This window comes from Sus scrofa, chromosome 14 (assembly GCF_000003025.6).
Source record: "Sus scrofa isolate TJ Tabasco breed Duroc chromosome 14, Sscrofa11.1, whole genome shotgun sequence".
NCBI lineage: Eukaryota > Metazoa > Chordata > Mammalia > Artiodactyla > Suidae > Sus > Sus scrofa.
In genome coordinates, this window is record NC_010456.5 from 61,035,440 (window position 1) to 61,047,411 (window position 11,972).

Genomic DNA, 11,972 nt, shown 5'->3' on the forward strand with positions numbered 1-11,972 from the left:
CACAGCAGAAACCAATCTGACTAGTATCCATGAAGATGCAGGTTCCATCCCTGGCCTCGCTCAGTGGGTTAAGGATCCAGCATTGCCTCGAGCTGTGGTGTAGTTTGCAGATGCGGCTCAGATCTGACATTGCTGTGGCTGTGGTGTAGGTCGGATGCTACAGATCCTATTCGACCCCTAGCCTGGGAATCTCTATTTGCCTCAGGTGTGGCAAAGAAAGAATTAAAGAAAGAAGGAAAGAAAGGAAAAGAAAAGAAAAGAAAAATAATGGCTGCAACTTTCACAAATTCAATTTGGCCAAAAAAAAAGTTTAAACCATAAACACCCAAGAAGCTGAGCAAATCCCAAACAAAATAAGCCCAAATAAATCCACACAAGATACAGCATAATAAAACTTCTAAAAACTGAAGAAAAAGGAAAAAAATCTTGAAGGCAGACAGGGAGAAGACATTATTTGAAGGAAATAGCAATTTAAATGACAGGAAATGTTCCATCTGAAACTATGCAGGCCAGAAGGAAATATGTACATTTCATAAAGTAAGGGGAGATAATTGAAACATTGTTAGATGAAGTGTAATTAGTAGAATGTGTCAATAGCAAACCTACTCCAAAACAATGACTAAAGGAAGATACATAAGCAGAAAAGAATTATAGCAAAAGGCCTGAAACTGCAGAGAGGACCGAAAAACATCAGAATTAGGTAAAAAGACACGTAAATATAATTATCCTTGTACTAATGTATTTCTTAAATTTTAAAATCAAAGCAAAAATTATAAAAATACTTAAGCCCTAACATATTATTGATTAAGTTAAATGTAAATAGTGTAAACACAACAGATCAGCAGAGTGTATTTTAAAATGTCCAACAATGAGTTCCTGTCGTGGTGCAGCAGAAACGAATCCGACTAGGACCCATGAGGTGGCAGGTTTGATCCCTGGCCTTGCTCAGTGGGTTAAGCATCCAGCGTTGCCGTGAGCTGTGGTGTAGGTTGCAGATGTGGCTTGGATCTGGGGTTACTGTGGGTGTGGCGTAGGCTGGCAGCTACAGCTCCAATTAGACCCCTAGCCTGGGAGCCTCCATATGCCGCGTGTGCGGCCCTGAAAAAAAAAAAAAAATAAATAAATAAATAAAATAAAATGTCCAACTAGAAGTTCCTGATGTGGCCCAATGGGATCGGCAGTGCCAGGACGTGGGTTTGATCCCAGCCTGGCACAGTGGGTTAAAGGATCTGGCCTTGCCACAGCTTCAGTGTAGGCCACAGGTGTGGCTCAGATTTAATCCCTGGCTGGGAGCTCCACATGCTGCGGAGCAGCCAAAAAAGAAAAAAAAATGTTAAAAAATGAAAATATATATCATGTAAATGTTAATCAAATAAAGCAGGAGTGCCTTTATTAATTATCATATAAAGTAAACTTCAGAGCACAGAAAATTATTAAAGACAAAGACATAACGACACAATAACAATGATAAAGGGATCATTCCACCAGGAAGACATCCTAAATGTGTTCACAACAAACCTCAGAGCCTCAAAACACATGAAGTACAAACTGATAGAGATGAAAGAAAAAATAGACAAATCTGCAATTATAGGTCAAGACTCTAACACCATACTCTTAGGACTATTAAACAGTATATCAGTAAGAATATAGAAGAGCTGAACAACACAATCAACAGAACCAAAGTGACATATACAGAGCACTTCACCCCAGATCAACAGAATATAATTTTTTTTCAAGTACCAAAGAAACAGTGAACTGTGGGAGACCATAATGAGTCATAAAACAAGCCTCATCAACTTTTAAGTGACTGAAATTGTACAGTGTCTTCTTTGATCACAAAGGAATAAACTTGAAAGCAGAAATTCCCTGTCTGGTAAATACCAGAGGGTGTTATCTCACAGGTGAAGAGCAGCAGGTAGAGAAGACTGTTAGTGGGATCGGGTCACCTAACATTAGCCACCAGTGTTTGGATCATGGCTTAGCATGAGTTCACCTTCCCTTGTTGCATTCTTTGGAAATTGGAGACAGAACAAGTCTCTGAGACAAATGAATTTGCCCACTAGAGCCTCTGATAAAGGTATTAATATTCTTTATGGTCTTGGACTTGGGGTATTGGCATGGCTACCACAGTTACTGAGCTGTTATCAAAACTGAATGCCTAACCCTTAGGGGCCTGGTGATTCTCCAGCCTCATATGTCCATTTTGGGGATGAGACAACTTGAAGCCCATGACTGATATGGTACAAAGCAACCAAAAAAAAAAAAAAAAAGAAACCTTCACTTGTCAAATATATATATGTATATTAGAAAATGCAGCAGCAGAATTTATGTGAGAAATTGGTAGCTATCCATGTGCAGAAATTTTATCATCTACTGTGCTGCCTAAAATAAAACCAGAGTCACTAGCCCTTTGGGGGTCTCATCTCACAGATGGTTCTTTGACTGCTTGGGCCTCGTTTGCTAATGCTCTGGCTAGACTGAAACTCAACAGTGTCCACTGGAAGCCTCCAAACAAACTTAACCAGCAATACAGATTGAAAGTGCTTACGGTGGCTCGAAATGTGTGCAAGATGTCGACTTTTTTTTTTTTTTACTATTATAAAGAAATGCTCTTGAGGGCCATGAAGAGAATGGAAACAAATTATGAGTAATGATGAAACTGTTTGACTCATTAATGAATATGCCCACAAGAACAGTTTGTTCTCTGATGAGATCAGCCAGAATCAGCCTGCACCAGCCAGGTTGCCACAATCGTTGAGTATGATGACATGTCCACCTCCACAGCCTGGGCATAAAGGAAAAGACTATTACTAATGAAGAAGCTACTGCTTCATGCCACACTTGTGATTTCTGCCAAAAGATGATTTATTTGTTCTCGGTGGCAAGCCCACATCACAAGGAGAATGGCCTCCCTGCCCACTCCTGGCACATTGCCCTGGCCTCGCTCAGTGGGTTAAGGATCCTAAAAAGACAAAGGACCAAAAAAAAAAAAAAAAGAGGTGAGGGAGATAAGAGATTATGGGTCTGTGTTGGGTACCTTTTGCCATGAAAAAGTGCAGATTGTTAAACTGGAAATAGCCCAGAAAGCCAAATTCATAAAATGGATTTGTGTGGCTGGAGTCAGTTGATCAGCAACCTGAAAAAATGTCATCATATTGAGGAGTTCCTGTCATGGCTCAGAGGAAACAAAGTTGACTAGTATCCATGAGGATGCAGTTTCAATCCCTGGCCTCGATCAGTGGGTTAAGGATTCAGCATTTCCATGACCTCTGGTATAGGTCACAGACTCGGCTCTGATCCCATGTTGTTGTGGCTTCGGTGTAGGCCAGCAACTACAACTCCGATTCAGTCCCTAGCCTTGGAACCTCCATATGCCGCAAGTGCGGCAGCTAAAAAAAAAGATAGATGGATTGAAACGACTTCTCTTAGGTTATCCTTCTAAAAACAAGGCCTGAACTCAATTACTCTGATCTTAAGGCCACACTGGAGGCACTGTCAATCAATGCAATCTGACTGATGTGGGTCCCACCTGGGGAGGTCCCAACAGTTGTAAACAACAGTTGTAAACAACAGTTGCTTCCAAGGCACCATGTAAGCCCTCTGGGTTTTACTTCTGTGGAAATACCTCCCTCCCCAAACATGGTAATTTGAGACTTGGAGGTAGTTACAACATCAAGTGTTTAAGAAAACACCTTTAGTAGATCATGTAGGTCTCAGATGACTATGGAGAACCAAACTACCTTTGGTTATTTGGGTGAGATCAGAGGGTTAACTGATATGGGTAGTATTATCTAATGGGAATAATTCCACTAGAAAATGTGAAATAATGATACCACTTCAGACTTGGAAGGCCAGCCAGTCAGCCTCATCACTGATCAGGGTTATTATGAATGGCAGAATCGTTGTTGACCTTCTCCTTGCATACCAAGGTGGTGTCTGTGTGATTGCTAATATATCCTGGATTACTGCCTTGAGCCAGTATAAAGTTCAATACAGAATTTTCCTTCAAACTTGGTTTGAAAGTAGACCCCAGGGATTCATGAGATTTGTGAAGCTGGCTAGAATCATGACCCTTAGGATCATGGCTGGGGTCAGTACTTTAGGTCGTCCTCATCCTGCTGCTTAGAGTCCTGTTGACAATAATCTTAATTATGTTGTGCATGAGAAACACTGAACAGATTTGGTGCCAGCTAGTACTGGCCAGATTAATAAGAGTGAAATTTGGGGAGTTCCCATCATGGCTCAGTGGTTAACAAATCCGACTAGGAACCATGAGGTTGCAGGTTCGGTCCCTGGCCTTGCTCAGTGGGTTAAGGATCCAGCATTGCCATGAGCTGTGGTGTAGGTCTCAGACGCAGCTTGGATCTGACGTTGCTATGGCTCTGACATAGGCCGGTGGCTATAGCTCTGATTAGACCCCTAGCCTGGAAATCTCCATATGCTGCAGGTGTGGCCCTAAAAGGACAAAAGACAAAAAATAATAAAAAATAAATAAAAATAAAGACTGAAATTCACATGGGAAAATTCATCAGAGTCCAAAAGTCTGGGTAGATTTGGGTGGGAGGCAGTTCTCCACAAATATCACATTTTTCATAGTCTGCATCCTCTGAGCAAAGGCATTTACAACCAATTTTAAATGTCTGTATAAGGAGAAATTTCAAGATGATAAAGCTTAGCAGCATCTCCTTCCCTGGGGACAATCCATGGTAATAAAGAAAAAGACTTCTCCTTGCCCTCCCAGAGAAGATTTCCTTACATTCCTGGGAAAAGACACTTCCCTGCACCCCTGAAAGACACTGGTCATCCTATATAACATCAGTTTCTAATTTCAGGATTTCTCCTTTATAATGCACTGTACTGCATATATAGGCACCAGCTGGCCTTTACTGTGTTGCCCCGTGGGAACTGGAGTTCAGGGAATCAATGCTATGAAGCTACTCTGGCTTCCAGAAAAAGCAAGGGGTAATAAAATGTCTTTATCTCTGCCCAGAGACCTTGAGTTTTCTGTGTGTGTGTGTGTGTGTGTGTGGTGTGTGAGAGAGAGAGAGAGAGAGAGAGAATGTAAATCTGTGATTTTACTCTTCTTTCAGCTGAGTTATCCTGTCACAGTGTTATATTTATATAGCAGACTAACTTCTTAGCTTGAAAGTAAGATGAAAGTCTCAGATCTTTCACAATTCGTGGATTTATAGTGACCACCAAAGGCCACCTGCTATAAAAGACACTCTTTATCAGGTGGAAAAAATTGTATGCTCTGGGATGTTGGCAAGTCTGTTTCTCCATCTACCATAGTAATCATGGCCTCAATAAGCCCATGAATAAAGTGGCTATGGTAGCAGGGAGAGACACTATACATGGGCTCAGCAATATGGACCTTCCTTACCAAGTCTGACTTGCTAATTAGGTAATGCTAATCAGTCAGCAACAACAGACATCAACACTAAGTCTTGATATGGCACCATCATTCCCAAAGACCAGCAAGCCTCCTCCCAGCACATTGATTATATCTGACTTTTTTCATCATGCAAGGGGCAGAGATTCATTCTTACTGGAATGGACACATATTCTGGATACGGATTTTCCTTCCCTATTTGTAATGCTTCTGTCAGCACCACCCCTTGTGGTCTCAAAGAATGCCTTATCATCCCATAGCATTGCATCCGGTCAAGAAACTCATTTCACAGCAAAGTCTCAGGGCCACGGAATTAACTGGTCTGACAACATACTTTGTTACCCAGAAACAGCTGGCCTAATTTGAAAGGTGGAATGGCTTACTAGAGACTCAATTACGTTGCCAATTAGAAGACAATATCCTACATTATTATTACATCAGGTTCGTAACTCAGAGCCACAGCAAGAACTCCTTATTGTTGTTTTAATACAAAAATGTTTTGGTTATTTGTTACATAGTAATAGATAACTAAGAGACTCATTTACTTCAGTTCAGAGAAGAGCTTCCATCCTTGTTGAGAGGAGAATGCCTTGTTATCCTGTACTAATCTTGGCCACCAGGCAAGGAGACAGGCATATATCTTTGAGCCTGTACCATAGGATAGCAGGTTACTTTGGCCCTAAGAATTCATCCTAAATGTCATCAGGTTGAACTTCTTGGGCACAAAACAACAACTTGGGTTTCAAGAACAATCTAGGACTTTATCCTTTCTCTCTTTACCCCTATTCTAGACTCAATATATTTGAAAAATTCGAAAATATATACATACGAAATTATTATATAACAACTCCTCCACACAGAAAAAATGCTCATAAATCTAGGAGTAACTAAATAAAGTGCTAGTTAAAGGCAAGAAGAAAGTCAATTAGACTAATTTATCAAGATCGCTTGGGCTGCATCATGAGACCAGTTTATTTGGGCCTGTAAGATAATGGAAAATAAATATTGGTCTCTGCCCAGTTGCTAGTACAGGGATCCTAAAATAATTAGACATTCTTAAGTAATAAGAACACTAGAAACATTTTTGTTCTATTTGGTCTTTGACACTGGTTTCTGACACGGTGCTTCTGAAACCCTGGGAATTTCCTTGGTGATATTTTCTTTTGTTCTGATGAGGCAACTCTGGGTAGGCTCCTCAATGGATATAAAATCAATAACTCAACCTTTCAAATTAAGACATTTAAGAAGCAAGAGCAAAATAAATTTGAAGCATACAGAAAGAATTGATAATAAAACATGAGTACAAATTAATAAAGACAGAAAAAATATTAGAGAAGATCAATGAAACAAAAATCTGGTTCTTTGAAAAGATCAACAAAACTGACAAACCTTTAGCTAGATAGACTGGCAGGGGGCAAGGAGGGAGAGAGGGGAGACTCAAATTACTGGAATGAGACATAAAAGAGTATATTTGGATCCCAGACCCTGGAACTTCCACATGCCACAAGAAATAAAGAAAAGAGTATAAAATTTACTATCTATCTTATAGAAACAAATTTTAAAAAGATGATAAGTGCTATAAAATGGTATAAACAATAGTACACCAATAAATTAGATATCTTCATATAAATGTGAAAATTCCTGGAAAAACACAATGGACCCAGATTGACAGAGGAATAAATGGACACTCTGAATAGACTTGCAATATGTAAAGAGTTCAAGCCACTAATCAATAACTGTCAGGAAGAAAAGCCTAGGCCCAGATGTTTCACTATGAATTCTACCAAACATTTATAGAAGAATTAATAACAATTCTTCACAAACACTTCCAAAAAAAAATAGAAGAGGATTGGTACATCTCCCAACTCATTTCATGTGGTCTGTATTATGCTAACAAAACCAAAGGCATGACAAAAAAAACTAAGACAAAAGAAAAGTATCTCTTATGAATATATGCACAATAATTCCCAACAAAATGATAGCAAACTAAATCTTACACAACATACAAAAAATATATATCATGATAAAATTTTCCTCAGGAATTCAAGGTTGGTTTAACATTTAATAATCAAATGATATCATATATCATATCAAAAATATAAATATCAAAAACCACACGATCATCTCAACAGATGATGCAAGTCATCTCAGAAAAAGCAATGACAAAATTCAACACCCTTTCACAAAGTTCTCAATAAGCTAGGAATAAAAGGAAACTTCCTCAGCCTGATAAAGGGCACCTATGAAAACATACAGCTAATACCATACTTAATGGCACAATATGCAGCTTTGGGTTTGGCCTCTTTTCTTTTTTTTTGGCCACCCCACAGCATAAGGAGTTCCTGGGCCAGGGATCAAATGGGAGGCACAGTCTAAAGCCAGATCCTTCTAGATGTTCCATAGTTTGTCCATTTCCCTGTTGAAGGTTATCTGAGTTGTTTCCAGTTGGGGTGTTTATGATTGAAGATAGTATAAACATTTGTGTTGAGCCTTTAATGTTGACATAAATTTTCAATTCACATAGGAGTTGGATTGCTGATTGCGTGGTAAATGTATGTTCAATTTATAAGAAATTTTAAAACTGTTATCTAAAGTGCCTGCATTATTTTGTATTCCCACCAGCAATGAATGAAAACTCCTGTTTCTCAATATCCATAGCAGTACTTTGTATTTTCAGTGTTTTTCTTCTTGTTCTTCTTGTTTTTCTTCTTCTTCTTTGCACCTGCAACAGATGGAAGCTTCCAGACTAGGGCTCAAATCAGAGCTGCAGCTGCCGACTTACATCACAGCCACAGCCGGAACCTTTATACCATTCCATGTATTTGACATTGTGAAAAAGACTAAATTATAGGTCAGAGAATAGATCAGTGGGTGCCATGGGCTGTAACTAACAGTTGTGCATGGTAGAGTGATGATGCATTTATCAAAACCCACAGAGCTGTATACCACCAGGAGAGAACCTAACTCTATTCAAAAAAGTAAAATCAAACAGGGTATGGATGGAATGCAGACTGTGACAAGCCACTCTGTTTTTACAAATGTATGCACCATGTAATCTGAATGAAAAAAGGGGGAGAGGGAAGGAGCTGCCCTAAATAACTTTGTGAATCAACTTTTTGACTGGCTGCTATGCTACTATAACATTGAAAACGAAAAGAATTCTATGTAAACACTATAGTTCTCACAGGGGTTAGCAATCCTGAAACTGCATGTATATTAGGGCTAAAAGAATAAGTAAATATATTGTAGCTAGGTATCTCAAAGTCTAAGTATGAAGTTAAAAATAAGGAAAGGTTAGGTGGGAAGGCTAGAATGAACACTTGATGGAGGAGGAGATACCCATGTGAACTCATATTCTTTCTTTTTTTTTTTTTTTGGCCACTCCGAGGGCATGTAAAAATTGCTGAGCCAGGGATGGACCCTGAGTCAGAGCAGCAGCCTGAGCTGCTGCAGTGAAATGCTGGTTTCCCAACCTACTGAGCCACAAGGAAACTCCCATGAACTCATATTCATTTAAATATATATTAATGTATATGTACATATATGTGTGTATATATATACACAGACATATATAAATGTAGATATTATGATATAGATGACTAACATGGATTAGTAAGCATACATATATTTCTCAGCTCTAGAAACAGTTACAGCCAGTATCTAGTAAGCACACCTAGAGCTTGATTTTCCTAATAAAAGGAACGAGTCTTCTTAGAAAAATGGCTGATTCTAGGTCTGGGGCCAAGAATATGTAAGATGAGCTAGGAGCATCTTACAGCGTCCAAGAGGAAGTGTTTTTTTGTTTTTTTTTTTAATGATTAGGATATGTTAAGAAGATCCAAAAGCTAACCTATTACAGCTCTCAATGCCCAAAGTTAGAATAATTTGAGCAACATAATTACATAATAGTATTGAATGAAAACCTGACAAAAAAAAGGAAAAAGCAAGAAAATGAACAAATTCTTAAGTGAATTTTGCTCAGTGAAAAAAGCCAAACCCAAGAGATACATATAAGTCCATTAGACATTCTAAAAAGGATAAAATTATAGAACAGACAACAGATCAGAGGCAGCTGGGTGAGAAAGATGAGTTGAATAACCATGGTTTTGAATAAAATAAATATCCATGAATGCACACTTATATAAATAAATGATGTAATAAACATGGGAAATGAAAACTTTTCCTTATAGGAAAATACAACATTTTAAAATTATATTTTTATTAGAGTATAGTTGATTTATGTGTTGTGTTTCTGCTGTACAGTGTAGCGATCCAGTCATATATATAAACACATTCTTTTTCTCATGCTATCTTCCATCATGTTCTACCCCAAGAGATTGGATATAGTTCCCTATGCTGTATAGTAGGACCTCATTAATTACCCATTCTAAGTGTAATAGCTTGCATCTACCAACCCCAAACTCCCAGTCATACTACTTCCTCCTCCCTTTGCCTTGGCAACTACAAGTCTGTTCTCTATGTCCATGAGTCTGTCTCTGTTTTGTAGATAGGTTCATCTGTGCCATATTTTAGATTCCACGTGTAAGTGATATCACACAGTGTTTGTCTTTCTCTTTCTTTCTTTTTTTTTTTTTTTTTTTTTTGTCTTTTGTCTTTTTGTTGTTGTTGTTGTTGCTATTTCTTGGGCTGCTCCCGCGGCATATGGAGGTTCCCAGGCTAGGGGTTGAATCGGAGCTGTAGCCACCGGCCTACACCAGAGCCACAGCAACGCGGGATCCGAGCCGCGTCTGCAACCTACACGACAGCTCACGGCAACGCCGGATCGTTAACCCACTGAGCAAGGGCAGGGACCGAACCCGAAACCTCATGGTTCCTAGTCAGATTCGTTAACCACTGCGCCACGACGGGAACTCCCTGATTTTTTTTTTTCTTCCAATTTTTAGGGCTGCACCTTTCTCTTTCTGACTTACTTCATTTAGTATAAGAATCTCTTGTTGCATCCACATTGCTGCAAATGGCATAATTTTTTTTTTTTTATAGCTGAGTTGTATTCCATCGTATGTATGTACCACATCTTCCTAATCCCTTCTTCTGTCAATGGGCATTTAGGTTATTTCCATGTCTTGGCTATTCTGAATAGTGTTGCAGTAAACATATGTGTGGATGTATCTTTTTCAAGGAAAGTTTTGTCTGGATACATGCCCAGGAGTGGGATTGCTGGGTCATATGGTAGTTCTATATTTAGTTTTCTGCAGTATTTCCATACTGTTTTCCATAGTGGTTGTACCAATTTACATTCCCACCAACAGTGTAGGAGGGTTCCCTTTTCTCCACACCCTCTCCAGCATTTGTTATTTGTTGACTTGTTAATGATGGCTACACTAACTGGTGTGAGGTGGTACCTCATTGTAGTTTTGATTTGCATTTCTCTAATAATTAGCGATGTTGTGCACTTTTTAATGTGCCTGCTGGCTATCTGTATATCCTCTTAGGTGAAATGCCTATTTAGGTCTCCTGCCTTAGGAACCCACTTTTAAGTGTAGACTGGAAAAGGAAAATCCTAACTATAGCAGAGAAACCTGTCAGACACCATCTTAACCAAGTAACCAAGATTAATGTAAGTTGATAACGTGTCCCTCATATACAGGTAGGACTCATACTATCTGTAGTAATCTTCCTCCAAATGAAAACCTCAGTCCAATCAGGAGAAAACATCAAACTCAAACTCAAGGACATTCTTCAAAATATCCGACCACTATTCTTCAAACATGTGAAGGTAATGAAAGACAAGGGAAGATCGAGATTGGAGAACAAACACATGATTACTAAATGTACTGTGGTATCCTGTGGACTAGTAAAAGGGCATTAGTGGAAGTACTGATGAACTCTGAATAAACTCTGTAGTTAACAAAATTGTACCCATGTCACTTTCTTATCTTTGGCAAATGTACTATGGTTATGTAAAATGTTAACATTTGGGAAAGCTGGGTGTATAATATATGGGAACTATTTTTTGCAACTCTTTGGAAAATTTGAATTTATTAAAACAATTTAAATGACATTGACTAGAAGAGTTAATTACATATTCTTTTATAAAAAGTTCACCATAGGAATTTCTGTTGTGGCATCAGGGGATTGGTGGAGTCTCTGCAGAGCCAGAACGCAGGCTGGATCCCTTGCCGCGCACAGTGGATTAAATGATCTGTCGTTTCCACAGCTGCAGTGTAGGTTGCACCTGTGGCTGGGATCTGATCCCTGGCCCTGGACTTCCATATGCCCCCCAAAAGAAAAAAGAATTCATTATAAAATAATGTCCATATGATTATACTGCGCTAAACGTGTCATGAGGATGCCCACATTAAAAAATGTATTTTTGGTTCAAGAAAAAGCATGGTTAGTTTCGAGAGATGAGAATGCGCTTTCTTCTTTAAGTTTGGTGTATTAACAGTTTCTGACATATGGACAGTTTTTACTATTAATACCGAATTGCCAGCTTGTTTTCGTCATCCCAGAGAATAACTACGCTGGTCACAGACATATAGTTTACATAAATTTATTGCCTAAACTGCTAGGCGATAAATTTATCAAAACTAAAGTAACATCTGTCTACGTTCATAAG